Genomic DNA, 20,491 nt, shown 5'->3' on the forward strand with positions numbered 1-20,491 from the left:
CTGGTGCGGTTTAGACCAACACACTGTTGTTATCCATTGAGTTTCTTCTGTAGAAAAGGCCTGGGCACAACTTCTGAGTTCTGTGGTCACAATACAATGCTTCATGAGCAATAGCATCAAAGGCAGTGTCTGCTTTAGAAGGGATGTCACTTTTGTTATAAGATGCAAAACAGGTTACCTGTGTGCTCATGAAAGCAATAATAAATGTACTTAGTTATGTGTGCTAGCAAGAATTATATGACACAAATCCTCAACTCAGTCAGCAAATGTAGAAAGAACAAATATTTGAATCTGAGGATCCAAAATGGTGAGATGATATTTATATTTTGCTTTGTTTGACTTTATACTTACTCAGACTCTCCTGCAATATACTCTACTTAAAACATCACATTGAGAAGCTAATAATTCTTTTCCAAGGAATAGGCTGCTTTTCATTATCTCATGTTTCCCTATGCTATATATCCTCCTCTTTTGCATTTATTACTTAGTCACCTTAGAAAAGTGAAAGGCAGTAAGAATGTAAAGATATAACCTCCTCTTTAAAGATAGAAAACTACCCACCAAAACTGGTAATAACTTCATCATTGCAGATTTATGTCTTGCAGGTTATCTGCCTTTGTAGCTGTCTTAAGTACAACTGAAATATCATTTAAAATATTTGTATGATGGCCATAATTAATTTTTAGGTGAGCTGAACTGACAAGCACTGCTTTTCTGTGTTTTGCTGTTTCTAGTGTCATTAATAAATGTAATGGATTTGGTAGTTCCTGACATCCTGTCAAAGTATAATATGGAAAGCTAATCCACAAGTAGATACTTAATCTTTTGTTCTCTTTTTGGGGGGCAATATTTTGCTTATTATTTTCTCATGGAATACGCAACCATAAACCATTCTGCATAGATTATTTCTTGAAATTCCCCACATCAGCCCTCTATGCATTCACTACATTTCCCCCTGACTTGCTTTTTGTTTTACAATTTTTTTTCTGGCTGTGATAGGCAACAGAATAAAGGAGAGTCAAGCAGGCTTATAACTGTTCACTTACTGGATAAGTCTGATTTCCTAAAGCTTCAACAGCAATGTGGGCTACTAGTACTTATATCTACAAATTATTTACCTGATTTGATTTGAACTAAGACAAGGTTTACAGTTGATTTTTTTAAAGTAGATGCATGAGATCCTGGGAGATCCTAAAGTTGTGACTATCACAGAGAAGTTTTATTGTTAGAAAACTAACCTGGAGAGGGGAGAAACACCCTAAGCACTAGGTCACACTGCCTCTCAATAATAGCTTCATCACAGGCTGAAGATTTTCTTTTATACCATTCTTCTAGACTTGCGTAACTTAAGCTCATGAATAAAAAGTTCTCAGAGACTTAAAAGGAAAGACTAATTGTTAAACATAATTCTTGCAAATGGTATTTTGTCTCTTGCACTAGCCATATCAACCTTCTCTTTGTGTGTCTTTTTCACTGCCCTCTCTGTTCCACATTGCCCTTTATATCTCCACTCTCCCCACTTTCTGTCCCCTTTCCCCAACTATAGATGAAAGAAAAAAGAAACGAGGGGTCTCTACACCAACACAGATACTGGTACCTGTTTATCAGTCTCCAGACGTCCCCACTATAAAATGAGATGAATTGTTCAAAAATGTCCCCTATATGCAGTGTTATTTTTTTTAGAAATAGAAGTCTTGGAAATCAACATGAATGTTTCCCTTGTTCTCTTATAATGGCAATGGTACCCACCTGAGAGGGAAAAAAGCCCAGCCTAAATGATATACAGGGACTCAATGGTTAGGTTCCATTTAAATCAATGGTGCTTACTTCCAGGTTAGTGGAGGATTTCACCCTTATTGTGCAAAAAGTCACATAAAAAAATCTTCAGCTTCTGCACCCTTATTTTTTGCATTAGTTTATTCGGGGAGAGGGGCGGAGCCAACATCAACAGGACCCTGTACTTTGTGCCCTTTCTTTCACAGGTGCCATGCCATAAAACAAAATCCTGGTCCCATTTAAAATTTGCATAAAGATTATGTGATGGTCCCATGTTTGTTGCACATTCATCCTGGGTGGAATCCACACACACACACACACACACACACACACACACACAAATGTTGTCAAAAAGGTTTTTTCTTTTTGTTTTTTTAAAAAAGTTTTGAAAAATACATTGAATTTGGCATAGCTCACTCTCACCATCTAGTGTCACATTCGTATATTGCACTTTACAACACATTTAAAATGTTTTATTTGCAGCTGTATAGCTGAGTCCCTGGTTTGTTCACGTGGAAGTTATACGACATTGCACTTTCCAATACAGTTTTCCATCATGTTTTGTATTTTGAGCTTTCTCAGTTAGAAAAGTGATAGAATAATTGCACTAGAAAGTTTAGGATAATCAATTTTGTCTGGGAGGACTTTATATCTCTTCATGCTAAAGAGAAGATTTGGGAAAGGGCCTACTGGCCAACCTTACATTTTGTGATTCTCTCATTTGTAACATGCACCCACAATATTCCATTGTCTTTCATTTCTATATGCTGTGGTGGCTGGTGGGGAGGTGCACTGGAACATAAAGTGAGGGAAGAGGGATCTGCCACCAAGGAGCAAGCAATGGCGAAGTGACTCAGTACTGTTTTCACAATGTAAAGTGAGGCAGCAAAGAACATGGGGGTCTGAAGTTAGCACCCGGTGGGTGCATTACTTCTCAGTGGCTAGGAATGATCCCTTTGGGCATGAATGTCAATAGCCATTCCTGGATGATGCTAGCTAGGCAGCAGCCAGGCACCTGTCTCTACCACTGCTTTCTGTCTCCCACCAAAAAGGGCGCCAAGAGCTCCTCGTCTCTTGGTTAATGCCTCTTCCTACTCACTGCATAACCTCATAAGCCTGCGCTGTGCACATGAACAGAATCATGTACAGAAGATCATTTCCCCCCTCTAACAGTGAACTCAGGCTTGAATTCGAATGGCTATGTAGGCAAGATGGGATGAGAAGAGGGAAGCTATCATCATGCTGAAGGAAACAGATTGTAGAAGTACAAATAAATATTAAGGAGAAAAAACTCCCAAGGGGTTGAACAGCCCCATGAGTACTGCGTATCCTCGCTGTCCACATAATATTATCTTATTATGAATATTTTAAAACTTCTGGTTTTATTTTGAAATGTAGGCTGATGATGACATTCAAATAGCTTACCTTGAGGGCTTAACAGTTAGTCCTTGCCTCAAAGAGCTATTCTGTGGACTGCCCCCAGTGTCACAACTGTATGTGTTGGGATCAACAATGCCAGGACCCTAGAAGGCTGTTCCCAGGAATTGGAAAGTAGCAGTCTGCTCATTCTGAAATGAATTGGGGCTCTTTGAATGGCTCCTTTGAATGTTGACACCTCTTGAGATTATTAGCTCATTCCAGAGGCCTTCATCCCATACTAGCACCCAGCAGCAAGACAGTCTGCCGAAGACCCCCAAGGGGAAAAGCTCACCACAGGAGCCAGGATGGAGTAGCAGGTGGTGAAAACATTGGCAGTGCCTCTCCATCCTTTCCACACATGCTACATGATGGAAATGCTATCAGCGTCTAGGAGGACACGGGTTACTGCCAAGGTGGTTGGCGTTTATAGCGGAACACCCCTATCCTAGGCAAAGGCAGATGCTGGCATACTCTGTTTCAAACAAGTGTGTTGAGGTCCTAGAGAGCCTTTCTGATCAACAGAGAGACTGCCAGAGCTGCCATCACCTGCAACTCCAACCTGGCTCCTTTGGTAAGCTTTTGCCTTTTGGGAAAACATCATTAGACAACATATCCTCCAGGAGATTAGCTCACTGCATCACCCAGTGATAATGAAATAAGGATGATATTATGCTGCACTAAGGTAGATGTTTGGAATGTTCAGAGATAAGCTATCATCATAATTGTATTTAAAGATTATGGTGCTGAAATATTTATTGGCTTTCTGACACACAAATACCTGTTCACAGGGTCAAGGGCTAGCAAAATCTTCACCTATTCATTATTTTAAATATTATTTTTTGAACTGCTGAAATGCATCAAATTGGAGAATTGTCCATATAAATTATTGAATAATACTGCTAAAATGCTATTTGGCTTCATCATCTATCTGTCTATAAATATGTATGTGTGTAAGTGTAAACAGGAAAGATAACCAGCAGCAACCACTTAAGAATTTAACATATTAAGCTGTTTATAAATGTTTTAAAATAATTTTTTAAAAGCAATTAAAAACAACAACATTTTGGGTTGTATCCAATGTTACACAAGTGGGAGACATACTGTTTCTGTATGGTGGGCTGCAGGGTGAGGAAGGGAAACACTGGCTGCATGAGCAACCTTCATAATTTTGTGCAGTACAAAAGGTTTGAAAACTTGCTTGAAAATGCTCTATTGTTTGCAATTAACATTTTCAAACCTTCACCTTTTCTCTCTACCCCACCTAGGACATGGCAAGCAGATTTTAAAAAAGTCATAGTGAAATCATTTTTTCATGTGATTCTATTATGCATTTTTTTGTAACTAGATAAATGGGCGCTAATTGAAATGTGAGGCTTAAAAGCATTGCTTGCATTTAGCGCAGTTTACAGATGAGTTCAGAAATCTTATTTATTAAAGTATTTGTATACCAATTTTTTTTGTCACACACATACACCAAATCGGGAGCAATATTAAGCAATATTTGATGAAAGTAAATGTTTGAATTAGAAAAATAAAATGCAACGAAACATCCGAAAATATCAAAATGTCACAAGACATAAAGAATTAGACAGCGTTCCCATTTAAAACCAGGTATTTTTTTTCCAGCCAGAACTCACCAGAACTCAGTTCTGGTACCTCTCTGGTGGGGCTCCATTGCCATTATAGGAAAACAAGGGAAACGTTCATGGTGAGTTCCGACACCTCTTTTTCTAGAAAAATAGCACTGTTTAAAATTGCATCGTTCAGGAGAGAGAACCAGGTCCACCATAAACCTGGGAAAATAAAAATGTTTCTAGGTGACTGAGGAAGCTCAGAAAGAATGTCCATGCCATTAGAGGAAGTTCTATGACTGGAGCACCACCACAGAGAAGGCCCTATTTCACATCACGAGACAGTGGGCAACAGTGGATTATTTATAATAAATCAGTATATTGCTTATAAAGAAACTAATCAGTGTTTTTATCTTAAAAAAATGTTTAGGGGTGCAGTAGTACCTCCGGTTGCAAACTTAATTTGTTCTGGAGATCTGTTCTTAACCCGAAACTGTTCTTAACCTGAGGCGCGCTTTCACTAATGGGGCCTCCTGCTGCCGGTACGCGACTTCCGCTCGTATCCCGGGGCAAGGTTTGCTACCAGGAATATTTACTTCCGGGTTAGCGGAGCTTGTTACCCAAAGCGTTCGTAAGGACAGCATGTAACCCAAGGTTCCACTGTACTCTCATTTTCCTACTCATATTGAAATACTGCCCCTCAATGAGGCCAAACTTCAATTCACAAAATGTTTAGGAGTACACGTACCCCTGCATGCCCCCAGAAAAAAAGTACTGAACCTAATATTCACCTGTCATGCCGTAATCAGTTTTCCATTATGATTCCATGGAAAGTGCAATATGAATGTAAGAGATAATACTGTATTTTTCAATAGCTATTTCTAGCGTAAGCTTTAGCTATGAAATGCAGATCAGTTAAAAGCCATATTTGGATTTAAATCAGTTAACACCCATTGAAATAAACGGCACTACATCATATTAAAGCAGAGCAGCTTAGATTAATTTATGGTAATATTGCCTAAAATATTACTTTTTACTGACTAACTTAGAGGGGGAAAGTCCTCTAAGATCTGCTGTGGGAGTGTATCCTCAGAATACAGAATGCAAAACAACAAGAACGAAAACACTTGTTTTGCAAATGGGAATATGCAAATTGCTGATGAGAATTCTAGGTGCCATAAACTCTTTGTTTTTACACAGAGGAGTAGTATAGTGAGCTGACATTTCTTATAAGGTTTCACAGTTGTGTAGACTAGTTTCTCTGCAGCTCTGCACATGTAGAATCTTAGATTGTAACTTGCACCTTCAAATCCATTGAGAGCTAAGAATCTGCAAAGTTCTCCAAATATGATTCAATTTTTGTCTTAAAGAATGACAAGTTGGTGAATACATACATAGCCTATATGTGATGTTGAGCCTAGCAAAATTTAAATAGCCATTTTCTGAAAACGGAGTTTTTGTCTTAAATATCTGCTTTCATTTCTGCAAATTTACTAAATAAAAATAATTATGTTGTTTGACAATAGTTGGTGCACCCTGATGTATTTTTTCATTTTTGCCAGAAAATAAAATATTTTCTCAGAATTTAGAATGAAAATATTCTATACAGGTGCAGCACTACAAATATTGAACCAGATATAATTCTATATAGTTATGGGGTTTTTTCCTGATTTTTTAAAAAATAAAGCTTACATAAGGCTATTTCATAGCCAATACTTGTATTTAACTTTCATGGCTTAGTTTACAAGCTTATGATGTTCATCTAATGATTCTGTTTTAAATTAAGATCTGATTACAAAAGTAATTTGTTCCTTGTGCTGAATGCAAGTACTGTGTTCTCCTTTTAGGAAAAACAGTTTCTAGTATTTGCTACTCCCATTAATTTGTTTCTAGCAATATATTGATGGTGTTTCACTAATCTGCTTGCATTTTACACCGCCAACCAAGGGTACATTTAAAATTAATATGGGGATTTCCTTGTATGTCTCCGAGCTGCCCTTGAACACCCCTTAACCATTTTCCCCGTTTTCAGATTCCTTTTTTACACTGGTCTTCAGAAGAGAAGTTTAAAGATAAACCGTCACAAAAAAATATGAATTCCATTCAGCTGTGAAAATTGTAACCAATACAGATCAGTAGAAAGGAATTAGTAGTCACATGAAAAATAGTAGCACACAGCAGTTATTACCTAACTTGAATGTAGCAAATAGATAAAGTGCAATGTTATGGCAATTAATGATGAGTTTGTATCAGTTGTATCACCTTTTAGCCTTCATCGTCAATCTATAGGAAAATACTGTAATGAATGAGAGCTTCAGTGTTTGCCTCAGACTCCCTGCCCTGAAGGTTTGCAACATGACAGCCCTGTATGTACAAAGGTTCGCTATACACATCTTGCTAAAAACTCAAATTCTTTTTCAAACTTTTATTTTGGTTGCTTGTATAAGACTCTGCTTCGTTGTATTCCCATACAAAGTGGAACATGTTATAATCGTCCTGTATCACATAATGTTCTGTTGGAAGTAGAGATTCTGTAGCAGTATTTTTTTTATTACAGTCTCTTTATTTCAGTGGCTATTTTAAAAGAAGGTAAATTGTTTTAACCAGGGAGCAGTGTAAAATTGACCAGCCATGTGGGGGGAAAAGCAAAAGCAGAGAAATAAGCAAAAAAAAAAAAAAAAGATTCTGTGTATTTGTTTTTATTTCACAGCAGAAGGGGGCACTAGTGGTCTATAGTAAATAACCAGCCAAACCTTACTTTTGTTATACCATATTTAATAATAATAATATAATTTTCCTACTTAATATTGAGGATGTTTTTCTGTGAATAATTAGCATTATAAATATATAATGCTAATGTAAAAAGTTAAATAATTAATAGAATATATGTAAATATAGTCCGTTGTCTCCCCTGTCTTTTTACATTATTATTGTAATGCTAAAATTAAAATTGGCCTACTGGCCATGGTAAGGAACTAATGCTTATTGTTTAAATGCTTACAAAGATGACTCCTGGCATTAGACATACTAGCATTAAGCATTAAATTTTGTTAATTTCAATCAGTTCTATTGTGTATACATAGCAAAGTGTGTGTAATTTTTTGAGCCCTTTTTGTTTGAACTGCAGGATTTGAACCATTTTATGTGTATCACCGTTTTTATTTTCCAGTGTTTTACACACACCCACACCCACACACACAGCCATAGTAAGTGTGAGATTTCTTTACTTGCTTTCTTCTCTACTTACCTTTCAAAATAAGGTACCTTCCTGATGATTTTTGAAAGTGCATTTTGCAAAAATAATAAAAGGGGGGAGAGCCATCTAAAAGCTATAAATGGATGACTTGACACCTCTGATGGCTATTTTTGAATATATTCTCATAACCTGTGAGTCAAGCTCAACTTCGGCAACTCACAATAGCACCAATGTGGTTTGCAGCAGTGAATGTTTTCTCTTCATTTTTCTGGGTACAGGAGTACGCAGAATGCCAAGCAGAGATCAGTTTAAAAGTTAAGGTATAGGTTCCTTTATTTTACCAAAAATATCATTTTATAATAAATGTTGGCAGTGTAATTAAATGGAATTCTGGGGATTTTTAATTTAAAAAGCACATATTCAACATACAGACATGTGTTTTATTGATTTCTGATATTAATATTTCATACTTGGCCTTTCGTTTTAAAAAATGCAGAATTATTATGACATATGAAACCTTCTTTATTTGATTTTTAAAAATATTTAGTCTTGTTACCAATGACTTCTGTAGTATGAGTAAGCTTATTGTCTTTCATGGGAGACAACATCTCATAGTTTTCGACACAAAAGTTACTTCAGAGAAATAAAAATAATGTTGAGTTTATCCCTTTTTTAAAAAAATAATAATCCCTGAACATACTACATGTGAGCCCTGAAGTAAATATAGTTTCTTAATGTTTATATAAAAGGCATGAATCATTCAGAAGCAACAGAATTTGGGGGGACGACGACCGGTAAGACAGTTTGGCAACTGTGTTCAAACTATTCGCTTCTAGAACTTTCAAATGACTTGTCTGCCATTAGAATTTTAGACTTAACCAAATACAAACTTGGATTTGAATTTATTCATAGCAAATTTTTTTACAGAAGGCCACTTCAGGTTTTTTTAAAGCCACAAAAATGAATATATGTATAAAAATGGTTCATAAATATTTTCTTTGTCTCGGGGAAGAAAACAGCACTATAGAATGTGAGGGGTTTTTTTATCCTCTGGAGGCAGGGCTCACCTATATTGTCTTCACTTGAAAGCAGCATTGCAGCAGGTTGGTCTAGATTGCCCTCGGGGTCCCTTCCATTTCTAGGATTCTGTGAACCTTCTCAGGCACTTCCACATGCTTAATTTGAAGAAGATGAGGATAAAATCATCCAAATGATGAGAACTAGCATTGGTTTTTTTACATTCTGCAAAACAGCAGTAAATGTGCATTTATAGCAAGTAGCATGAAGATGACGCTATATCCCTTACGCTAAGGGACAGTGACTGACCCAAAGCCACTCAATGAGCTTCATAGCTGAGTAGAGAGTTGAGCAGAGGCTACTTGAGCCTCTAATGGCAATTTTGGAACCAAAAGCACTGCCTGCCAAGCTCTACTCCTGCTTCTTTGTGGGGAGTGCAACCCCTTTCAAAGCAGGTTGGAGACCATTCAACTAGGTGAACCAACAATACTACTGTCTTGTCAGAATTGAGTTTCAATTTGTTCACCCTTTTTCAGGCCATTACTGCGTTCAAAAGGGATGCGGGTGGCGCTGTGGTCTAAACCACTGAGCCCCTTGGGCTTGCCAATCAGAAGGCTGGCAGTTCGAATCTGCTTGGTGGTGGTGAGCTCCTGTTGCTCAGTCCCTGCTCCTGCCAACTTAGCAGTTTGAAAGCACACCAGTGCAAGTAGATAAATAGGTACCGCTGCAGCGGGAAGGTAAACAGTGTTTCCGTGCGCTCTGGTTTTCATCATGGTGTTCTGTTGCACCAGAAGTTTAGTCATGCTGGCCATATGACCCAGAAAACTGTCTGTGGACAAATGCTGGCTCCCTCGGCCTGAAAGCAAGATGAGTGCCGCACCTCATAGTTGCGTTTGACTGGACTTAACCGTCTAGGGGTCCTTTACCTTTACCTTTTTACTGCATTCAGGCCCTGGTTCACAATGTCCACAACTTGACTTGTATCTGATATAAGAGAGAGGGAGGGAGAGAGAGGATTGCTGAGTGTCGTCATTGTACTGTTGACACCTCAGCCCAAATCTCTGGACGATCTTTCAGTAGTTTTGTGCATATGGATACCATGGTTGGTGGCGCTGAAAGATACAGAGGTCCAGGAGGAACAAAAGGATCACATTTTCTCTGTCTCTGTTCTGGCAAAGTCCACCCTATAGGATAACCAAGCCAGGCTCCCTTGCAAAACCAGCCCCAAATTCTGACATATCTCAGGACATTTGCATGTGCTTGTGTGCATACACACACGCCAGAGGTGGATTTAGGGGAGAGCAACCAGTTCAGTCACACAGGGCACCAAACCTTGAGAGCAGTGCAACTATTATGTAGAATGGAAGGCAAGAGGGGGGACACTGAATTTTGGTGTTGCAGAAATTGGGGCTCTAAAGTCCACTGCTGTGCACACACACTGATATTCATGACCTACCCAAAGTCAGGCACTCATTGATTTCAGTAGGAGAAATCAATGAGATTTAAACACGCTTAACTTGTGTTCATGGTTAATTATTTGCAATGGTTCACTTAGTGTCAGATAACTGACTAGCAGCACAATCCTAAGCAGGTTTATTCAGAAGTAAGTGATGAAAGATTTTGTGCATTGAGACAATTTATGCACAGTGAGAGCATTGTCAATCGAAACCATTGTGTCACAACCCCAAAGAGAATCTGTAATATTATCCATATCATTATAACACTTTCAATGTGCAAAGTTCTATGCAAACTTCATCTCATTCTGTTTATAACAAGAATATGTGTTATATTTGCATATTTATTTCAGTGAATGTTTTAAATTTCTACAGAACTTCTGTTTGTTGATCAGTTTTTTTGCAAACCAAATGTATTCAGAAATGTAGGAACATGCAAGCTTGTTTAATTCAGAAAGCAGACTGTTCTAAATGGATGTCAGAGTACCTGAAAAGTTGTTGTCAGGTGCCAGAAATGAGTGAGGATTCGTCAGAATTTATTTTCCAGTTATCAGAAATGTACTTAGACAAATGTTTGGTCCTTTTAATAGCTGTATTACTCATGATTCAGAGTAGCAATTTAGCATTTACTGTTACACAAACATCTATGCTGAGAAATGACAAGATACATTTCTGGTGGTTGTTTTTTTGCCTGACTTTTAATATTCTGGCATAGCAGATTAAGAGGTCATCATTTTAGCATTTAGATGTAATTTAATGATGACATATAAATATAATGTTTAAAACAAAAGAGTTGGAATGTAATCAAAATAATTTATTCATGAAAAATGAGTATCAACCTCTCAGCATAATTGTAGAAAGTTATAATGCATCTGGATGCTGTCAGCAGTCATGCACATTGATAAATAATAACTAGAATGTTGTTAGTGCTAAATACTGGAGGAAAAGTGTTCTTCAGACTGATTTCTAGATTCATGTCTACTGGAAACGCTCTGAGGCCAATGTGTGGCACCTTGCATGTTTACTTGGGACACAGTTCAGATGAAATTTACAATGTTTTAAGCCTCATTTATTTCATTAAGAGAGTCAAACTTATGTTTACATTTCCCCACTGAAATCAAAGGGACACCTCAATGGATTGCATCCTTATTTATGATATTTGTATCTCATGCTCCCCACCCTCAAAGCAGCATGTTAACATCCTAAGAGTGGGTTTCCTGAATGTGCACAATTTGTGTCTTGATTTCCCACACAGAATATAGAGTTTAGGACAGGAGGTAGAAGTTCAGTCCTCAAGAAAGTAAGGTTGACAGAGAATTCGTGCATTCAACAATAAGTATTTGCTTTTATATGGGGCGTTGTTTTCTCCCAGGATCATGGTCAAAATAAATTAGATACATAAGGAACAGCACCACAAAAGATAATTTATTGCCAGAAGACTCAATCATAATAAACTAGTATAAAACAAAATACAACCCTCTCCCATTGGACCTTTCCAGAGATTATTTAGGTAACTTGAATTTTAATTGTGATGTATCAGAGGAAAATGTCCCATGTTCTGCCAGTCTCCTGTGTTGCAGCACTACCCAGGTACTGATATACTGTGTTTTCCTCTTGGAAGCCTTGGAGAAATGAAATGTGATGCTAAATCCAGGTGATCAAAGTCCTTAGATCTTATCTAATTTCCTTTGTTCAAGGTATCCTCTTCCTGCACCTCTCACCTCAGCAAATGATTTACAGCCTGGGTGAGAGGCCAGAGAATATAAAGTACTGCTGTCTTATACATATAGAAAGAAGGCTAACAGTAACAGTAGACACAAACCAACAGTGCCTGCTTAGTGGCTTTTCAAAAGTTCTTATTCCTGAGCTTCATGTACCTTTTGGATTGTGAGGATAAAAGACACGAGACTTGTAAAGCACTGGAATAATACTTCAGAAATAATAGGGAATAGTAATAGACTTGGCAACGCTATCTAACTTAAAAATGAGATGTTCTACCTTGAGACAAGAGGGAGCATGCGGTCTAACATGATATAAATTAGCAATCCATTTCACATTTCTTAAATATCATAGTAAAGTCCTTTAAACATCTATTCAGAAGCAAGTTCCACTGGGTTAGGAAGTGCTTATAGGATTGCAGCCTAAAAGCTGTAGAGGTAAATAGGCTTGAATTTAGGTTTAAAGGACAGAAAAAAGTATGGCATAATAGTGATATGATTAACTGTGTTCTCCTCCAGCCTGGGACCATATGGTGAAGGGTGGGTAGTAGTAACAGTAACAGTAATATAATATAAAACAGGTATTTCATTTATTTTTCTTTAGACAGTAGAAGTACCCATTTGTTAAGGAGTGGTTTTAGATGCGTGTGGCTTATGGTAGATAGGGACTGAAGGAAGAACCAATGTCTCTAAAGGAAAAGAAAGATTGCAAGTTTTTGCACCTTGCTTAGCTTTGAACATGAGGCAGCAGGAGGAGAGAAGAACATGACTTTGATATTAAGTTGTAGACCTGGTTGTTCTTTCTTTTGAAAGTTGCTGAAAAATGGCAAGGAGAGTCTCAAATCCTGATGTGGCTTTTCTTCCTGTACGAAGAATTGGGAGGGGAAAGGATCTTTCTGTGTTTAGGTGTGTGTCCTGAGTCGGTTTGGAAAACGGAGCCCTGTTGACTTGATAAAGTGTAAAACAAGAGAGCACTTAATGGCTCAAAGTGTAGTGGCCTGATAAACTCGTGATACCTACAATCCATGCTGTGAATACAGTTCCAGTCTCCATTGGTCTAGGTGGGCAACAGGAAACAAGATGAGGAAGCACACAATCAGCCTGCCCCTCTCTCTGCATGGAATGTGGAATTGTCCCAGAAAAGAAAAAGTGCTTGCCTTTTGTAATAAACGGAAATCTGCCCTTATTCCCTTATGGGGGACATAAGAGCCCTTATAGAGTCCTTTGTAAGTTCTCCATCGGTCAGAGGAAAAAAACAGAGGCCAACCAGAGAATACTGAGAAGCAAAGCAGCTTGTAAGCCTGATCTTTATTGAACTGTTGCAACAGGGTGCCCCCTTCACACTCAGAAGGAGGAGGACCCAGAACCAAGGTGTGTCCGCCCTTATATAGACATTTTAAATTGCCAGCCCTGGAGTCCAAGCCCACCCACAGAAACATCATACCTACATCAAGACCACCACCCCAGATACATCAAACCTACATCACAGAAAGGGTGAGCTAAAGCAGAAATCTGAGTGGGTTATTTACCTCCTGTCCGGCAAGTTACCTGTTAATGCTTACTAGATTGATACCCTGGGGAGCCTGGCCAGTCTTTTGTAATGATAAATACTTAGTTCCTGAGCCAGATCACAGGCTCACCCTATTCATACACAGATATAGCCTTAAGACAGGATTTGTGAAGGAAAAGACAATGGGGAGGCTCCTCCATTTGACCTTGCAGAGAGAACACCTGGTCAGCCTGGGAGTCAAAATGGCTCCATGGCTGCTCTCCTGTGCAGCTTCAGACATGTGGCCTATATAACTATGTACGTGTTTGCTTGGTACATTTATGAACCTTTATTATATACATAAGACCTTAATTTATTTATTTCACTTTTAACCAGAATACTTAACTCTGTATTTTGGCTACTGGCTGAATCCTAATTGTCTGGTCTGGGTAATAAAACCTTGATCTGAAAGGTGATAATTTCTTGCTTGAGTGTTTGACTAAGACTAGGGAAACGGGTTCCAAGCCCCATTCAGCCATGATGCTCCCTAGGTGATCTTGGGTCAGTCACTGTCTCATAGCCTAATCTACCTCAAAGGGTTGTTACGGGGATAAAATGGGGAGAAGGAGAACATGTGCATCACCCTGAGCTCCTTGAAGGAAAGGTGGGATACAAATGTAAAAAAAAAATACAGTAAAAGTGGGTTTTATGAAAGATGCTTGAGCCAGACATTTCCATTGCAGAATGACTTCAGGGGATTGGTGAGGTTGCCACTCAGCTTCTGTTGTAAATCCTCCTCTTTGCTTGCATGTAACTTGCTTTTAAAAAAAGAATCCTTTAAGACTCAACTCTTTGAAAAGGAAAAAATAATAATATTCAGAGCCTCTTTTTGTAAGCACTTCTAGAAGTCCGCTTAATATTTTAATTGGTGTGTGACAGATAGGCACAATCTAATCCTATACTGCACACATTTATATGCTGATGTCAGCAGAGCATTTAGTGATCCCCATCTTAGAATGCTCATGGTTTCTTTTCCAAATCTCCTAGTACCAAACGTTCACATAATTTTAGTGAGGGTGTCTGTGGTTGTTCAGAGCTTTTACATACTGCTGTTTTTGCATCATTTTCAAGTCTTGTTTTTTCACTGTAGGATCCCAGCCAATCAGGGACCATGCAGTGAATGTGATGATGTTGTACCTCTCCATAGCTAGCCAGATTTGGCCAACTGACAAAATAGCTGAGAACAAATGTGTGGTTTTCCCTTGTGCTACTCTCACTCTGAAGGGTGTGTGTGTGTGTGTGTGTGTGTGTGTGTGTGTGAGAGAGAGAGAGAGAGAGAGAGAGAGAGAGAGAGAGAGAGAGAAAACGAACAGGTTTCCAGTGCCAAGGAAATCAAGCCATTGCTCCCTGCCATTCTGTACTATGCTGGTAGTTTACTTGCCCATAAACACCACGTAGCAAGACTTTCACCCCAACATAGTCACTAGTTACAGCTGACCAATTGTTATGTATGCAGTGGTCTGTGTTTGCCTGAGCTTGAGTCTGGACCAGGATCCTGAGTCCTGTGTTTGATTTAATATGTGATATCCAATCACATAGTATTGTCAGAGTTTGGGCTACTGTCATAGGCTCTTGAGCTCTGGGTTATGATTTGTGGCTTGGGAGCTTTGACAACCAATCACGTTGAGAGTAGGCGTGGCCCAGGCCTTCAGAAATACACACAAGCAATTGCATTGCCCTGTTTGACAGTTCAGTTCTGTTAGCCATAGGTTGTTGCTGTAAGTCTCACCTCATAGAAACCCACACATGTTAGGATTCTTGCTCTGTGCTTGCAGTCATGGGATTATTTGTTATCACATGACGGTGTATGTTTTCATTCCACAGTGTGGGAAGTGATGGAGACAGGATGTTTATGTTACTGTGCTCCATGAAGTGGGACTATTGTCCTTTGTTTGTTTCTCTTTGCTGTCTGATGAGAAAGAGGAAGGAGCTAAGGCAGAATGCTCCGAGTGTATTATATGTAAATAAAAGTAGATTAGCCAAAATGCTGAGCTATTGAGTCTGTTAACACAAACTCCTAACACTGCAGGATCCTAAGCATGCTAATGCCTTTTGGTATCAGTCGCTGTGATGTTTGGGCTAGAGAAAGCTTTTGAAGCTCCCGACCGACCAGGAGGGAGAGAACATGCCAGTCAGGCATGTGTCTCTGCCAAGGTCCTACATGTGAGTAGGACAATCCTAACATAAGCACTTGCATTGCCGTTTGACAGTTCAGTTCTGTTAGCCATAGGCTCTTGCTGTAATCACTTAAGTCTCACCCTATAGAAACCCCCACACACTTCACTAATTGTGGATAGAAACACAGAAATCTACCTTATACTCTTTCAGACCATTAGTCCATCTAGCTCAGCTTTGTCTGCTCCTCCAGGATTTTGAACCGGAGACATTCCCAGTCAGGTATTTTTTTTTTTTTTTATAATATTTTTTATTACGTTTCTTTCCAAATTTTATACATTACAAACAAATAAGGAGTTTACAAGAAACCATTTTTTTTTTTTTTAACAAAAATCCCAACTTGGACTTCCCCACCCCTTCCGATTCTGCGTTCTTTATATTAACAATGTCAGCAATTTGTTACCTTATGTCATACCTTATTGTAACTTTTACATGTTATGTATCTATATTCAATGTATTATGTCACAATTTTTATACCTTTAAAATAAACGTAACATGTTCAATTTCATATTATCTCCTTTTCTCTTTTATCACTTAGTTTACTATTTACTTAATCATAATTGCTAAAGCGTATCATTTCCATATCATGCACCGTCTTAAGATTCATACAGTTTGTAATACTTTTGCAAATAGTCTTTAAACTTTTTCCAGTCCACCTCAATTGTTTCTACATCCAAATCTCGGATTCTGCCGGTCAGTTCAGCTATCTCCATGTAGTCCATCAACTGCATCTGCCATTCCTCCAGCGTGGGTAAATCTTGTGTCTTCCAGTTCTTTGCGATGAGTATTCTTGCTGCTGTACTAGCATACATAAACAAAGTTCTGTCCTTCTTTAGCACTTTCTGGTCTACCATGCCCAACAGGAAGGCCTCTGGTTTCTTGGGAAAGGTATACCTAAATACCTTTTTCAACTCATTGTAAATCATTTCCCAGAAAGCCTTAACCTTTGGGCATGTCCACCAGAGGTGAAAGAAAGTCCCCTCTGCTTCCTTACACTTCCAACATTTATTGTCAGACAGGTGATGTATCTTAGCTAACTTGACTGGGGTCATGTACCACCGGTATATCATTTTCATAATGTTTTCCTTCAAGGCCGTACTGGCCGTGAATTTCATTCCGGTGTTCCATAACCTTTCCCAGTCTTCAAACATAATGTTGTGTCCAACATCCTGTGCCCATTTAATCATAGCAGATTTAACTGTCTCATCCTGTAAATTCCACATAAGCAGCAAGTTATACATTCTAGATAACAGCTTTGTCTTTGGTTCTAACAATTCTGTCTCTAGTTTCGACTTTTCCACCTGGAAACCAACTTTTTTGTCCATTTTGAAAACCTCTTGAATTTGAGCATAATGTAGCCAATCTCGCACCTTATTTTTTAGTTTGTCCTGGCTCTGCAACTTCCAATTGTCTCCAATTTTTTCAGTCAATTCCCAATATTTCGGCCAATAGGCCTCCATATTGGGTCTTTTTCGGGCCTTGGCCTCCACTGGTGATAGCCACCTCGGAGTTTTACTCTCTAGTAAGTCTTTATATTTCATCCAGACTGCAAAAATTGCTTTTCTGACAATGTGGCTTTTAAACAATTTATGTGCTTTAACCTTGTCGTACCATAGGTATGCGTGCCATCCAAAAGCATTATTAAAACCTTCCAGATCTAGGACATCGGTGTTTTCCAACAAAAACCAATCTTTCAGCCAGCAGAAGGCTGCAGCTTCATAATACAACCTCAAATCCGGCAGGGCAAACCCCCCTCTTTCTTTCGAATCTGTTAATATTTTAAACTTTATTCGGGGCTTTTTGCCCTGCCAGATAAATCTAGATATATCCTTCTGCCATTTTCCAAAGCAATCCACTCTGTCCACGATCTGTAAGGTTTGAAACAAAAATAACATTTTCGGCAACACATTCATTTTTATAGCTGCAATTCTTCCCAACAAGGAAAGTTTCAATCTTGACCAAATTTCTAAATCCTTTTTAACTTCCAACCAACATTTCTCATAATTATCCTTAAATAAATTCAAATTCTTGGAGGACAAATAGATCCCAAGGTATTTCACTTTTTTAACCACATTCAGTTCTGTTTCTCTCTGAAACCCCTCTGTTTCTGTAATTGTTAAATTTTTGGTCAGAACCTTAGTTTTTTGTTTATTCAACCTAAATCCCGCCACCCGACCAAATTCAGATATAAGTTCGAGAACTCTTTTTGTACTGGATTCTGGCTCCTGCAGTGTCAAAACTAGGTCATCTGCAAAAGCTTTCAGTTTATATTGTTTCACTCCGACCTCTATCCCTTGTACCAACCGGTCCTCTCTGATCATATTCAATAGCACCTCCAGGACTGAAATAAATAACAGAGGGGATAGAGGGCACCCTTGTCGTGTCCCTTTTTCAATTTTAAATTCCTCCGTCACCACATTGTTCACTATTAATTTAGCTTTTTGTTCTGAATAGATTGCATGTAATCCATTCTCAAACCCCCGTCCCACTCCCATCCCTTCCAAGTTCTTCTTCATAAACATCCAAGATATGTTGTCAAATGCTTTCTCCGCATCAATAAAGATTAACACCGCCCTTGTGTTCCTGTTAGTCTGCAAAAGTTCTAAAATGTCAATGATGTTTCTAGTGTTCTCATATAAATGTCTACCAGGGAGAAAGCCAGCTTGGTCTTTATGAATTACTTCATTTAAGACTTTTTTAAGTCTATTTGCCAAAATGTCTGCAAATATTTTGTAATCCACATTTAGGAGTGAGATGGGACGGTAGTTTTTAAGCTGAGTCTTTTCAGATTCTGACTTAGGTATCAATGTGATGAAGGCTTCTTTCCACGTTTCTGGTGCCCTCTTCCCATCCATAATCTGGTTACATACCTCCAACAAAGGTTGTATCAAATAGTCCTTCAGAACCTTGTAATATTTGGAGGTAAGTCCATCCGGGCCTGGAGATTTGCCTAGTTGCATATTCTGAATGGCACCTTCAATTTCCTGTGAGGTTATTGTAGAGTTCAAGATTGATCTTTTATCTTGAGTTATTTTTGATAGTCCATTTATCTTTAAAAATTGATCTATCTCTGATTCTTTCTGAGGCCCCTGTGCATACAGTTCTTTGAAGTATCTGTGGAAGCACCTCCTAATTTCTTCTGGTTTCTGTACGATCCTTCCATCAATCTCTAGATTTGTTATCGTGTTTAGCTTTTGTCTTTTTTTCAGCTGCCAAGCTAGCAGCTTTCCACATTTATTTGCTGATTCAAAAGATCTTTGCTTCATCTGTTTTATTTTCCATTCAATCTCCTGATTAATCAATTTTGAGTATTCTGCTTGGTGGAATTTAATTTCTCTCAGCACCTCCTTGGACTTTGGTTTGGTTCTCAGTTTTTTTTCTCCTTGGTGTATTTTCTCCAATATTTTGTCCTTCTTTCCATTCCAGAGTTTTTTCTTGATTGAATTCTGTTGTATCAGAAACCCTCTCATAAAAGCTTTGCTTGCGTCCCAGATCGTTCTTTTTTCAACTGTAGTATTCAGATTTATCTCAAAATAGTCCTTTAATGTTTTTTGGGCCTTTTTCACAATCTCTTGATCTCTTAGTAGTGTGTCATTCATTCTCCATCTGAAGGAACCGGGTTGAGTTAATCTAAGTTCTATTTTCAAGGCGTTGTGGTCGGAGCATGTTTTTGGGCAGATTTCCACCTTTTTAGTCTTGGGTGCCAGCCCCCTGGAGGTCCAGATTTGGTCGATCCTTGACCAAGACAGGTGGGCCTCAGAGAAAAAAGTTCCTTCTTTACCTAGGGGGTTCTTTGTCCTCCATATGTCGATCAAATCCAGATTGTCAGTCAATTCGAAAAAAGTTTTGGGCAGTCTGCCGTCTGATGTTAAGTTTTGGTTGTAAGACTTATCCATATGTGTAGACACCACTCCATTCATATCTCCCATCATTATGATGTTAGCATAATCCAGATAGTCCAGCAACGTCTCATGCAGCTTCTTGAAAAATTCTGATTTCCCGTCATTTGGGGCATAAATTCCTAATATCAATATTTTTTCTCCTTGGGTTTGAATTTCAATTGCCAAAATTCTTCCTTGTTCATCCTTAAATAGAAATTTGGGTATCAGGCTCTCCTTAGCGTAGATCACCACTCCTCTTTTCTTTACTTTGTCAGACGAAATAAATTCTTGGCCTAATCTTTTATTTACCAAAACCTTCCTGTGGAGCCTGGTCACATGGGTTTCTTGTAGGCAAATAATGTCCAATTGTTCTTTCTTCAATATGTGAAATAACCTCCTTCTTTTCTCCGGGGAATTTCCGCCATTTATATTCCAACTGAGTAGCCGCAGAGACATCCTGAACTATTCTGCTACACCTAGAGCGGTGTATCTTCTTTCTCCTCTGGTTCCGAAGGTGCAGGTATTGCTCCACCTGGGTTGGGTATAGGCCAATTAGCTGCTGCTTCTTTTTGGAGGTCTTCTCCGTGATCGTGCTGGAACTTTCATTCCCAGTCAGGTATTGAACCTGGGACCTTCTGCATGCAAAGCATGAGCTCTGTTACTGAGCCACAGCCCTTAACCAATGAACCTTCATCCCACTAGATGGAAATGTTCATCCAACTGAAAGTAACAACA

This window comes from Podarcis raffonei, chromosome 11, assembly GCF_027172205.1.
Source record: "Podarcis raffonei isolate rPodRaf1 chromosome 11, rPodRaf1.pri, whole genome shotgun sequence".
Taxonomy (NCBI): Eukaryota; Metazoa; Chordata; class Lepidosauria; order Squamata; family Lacertidae; genus Podarcis; species Podarcis raffonei.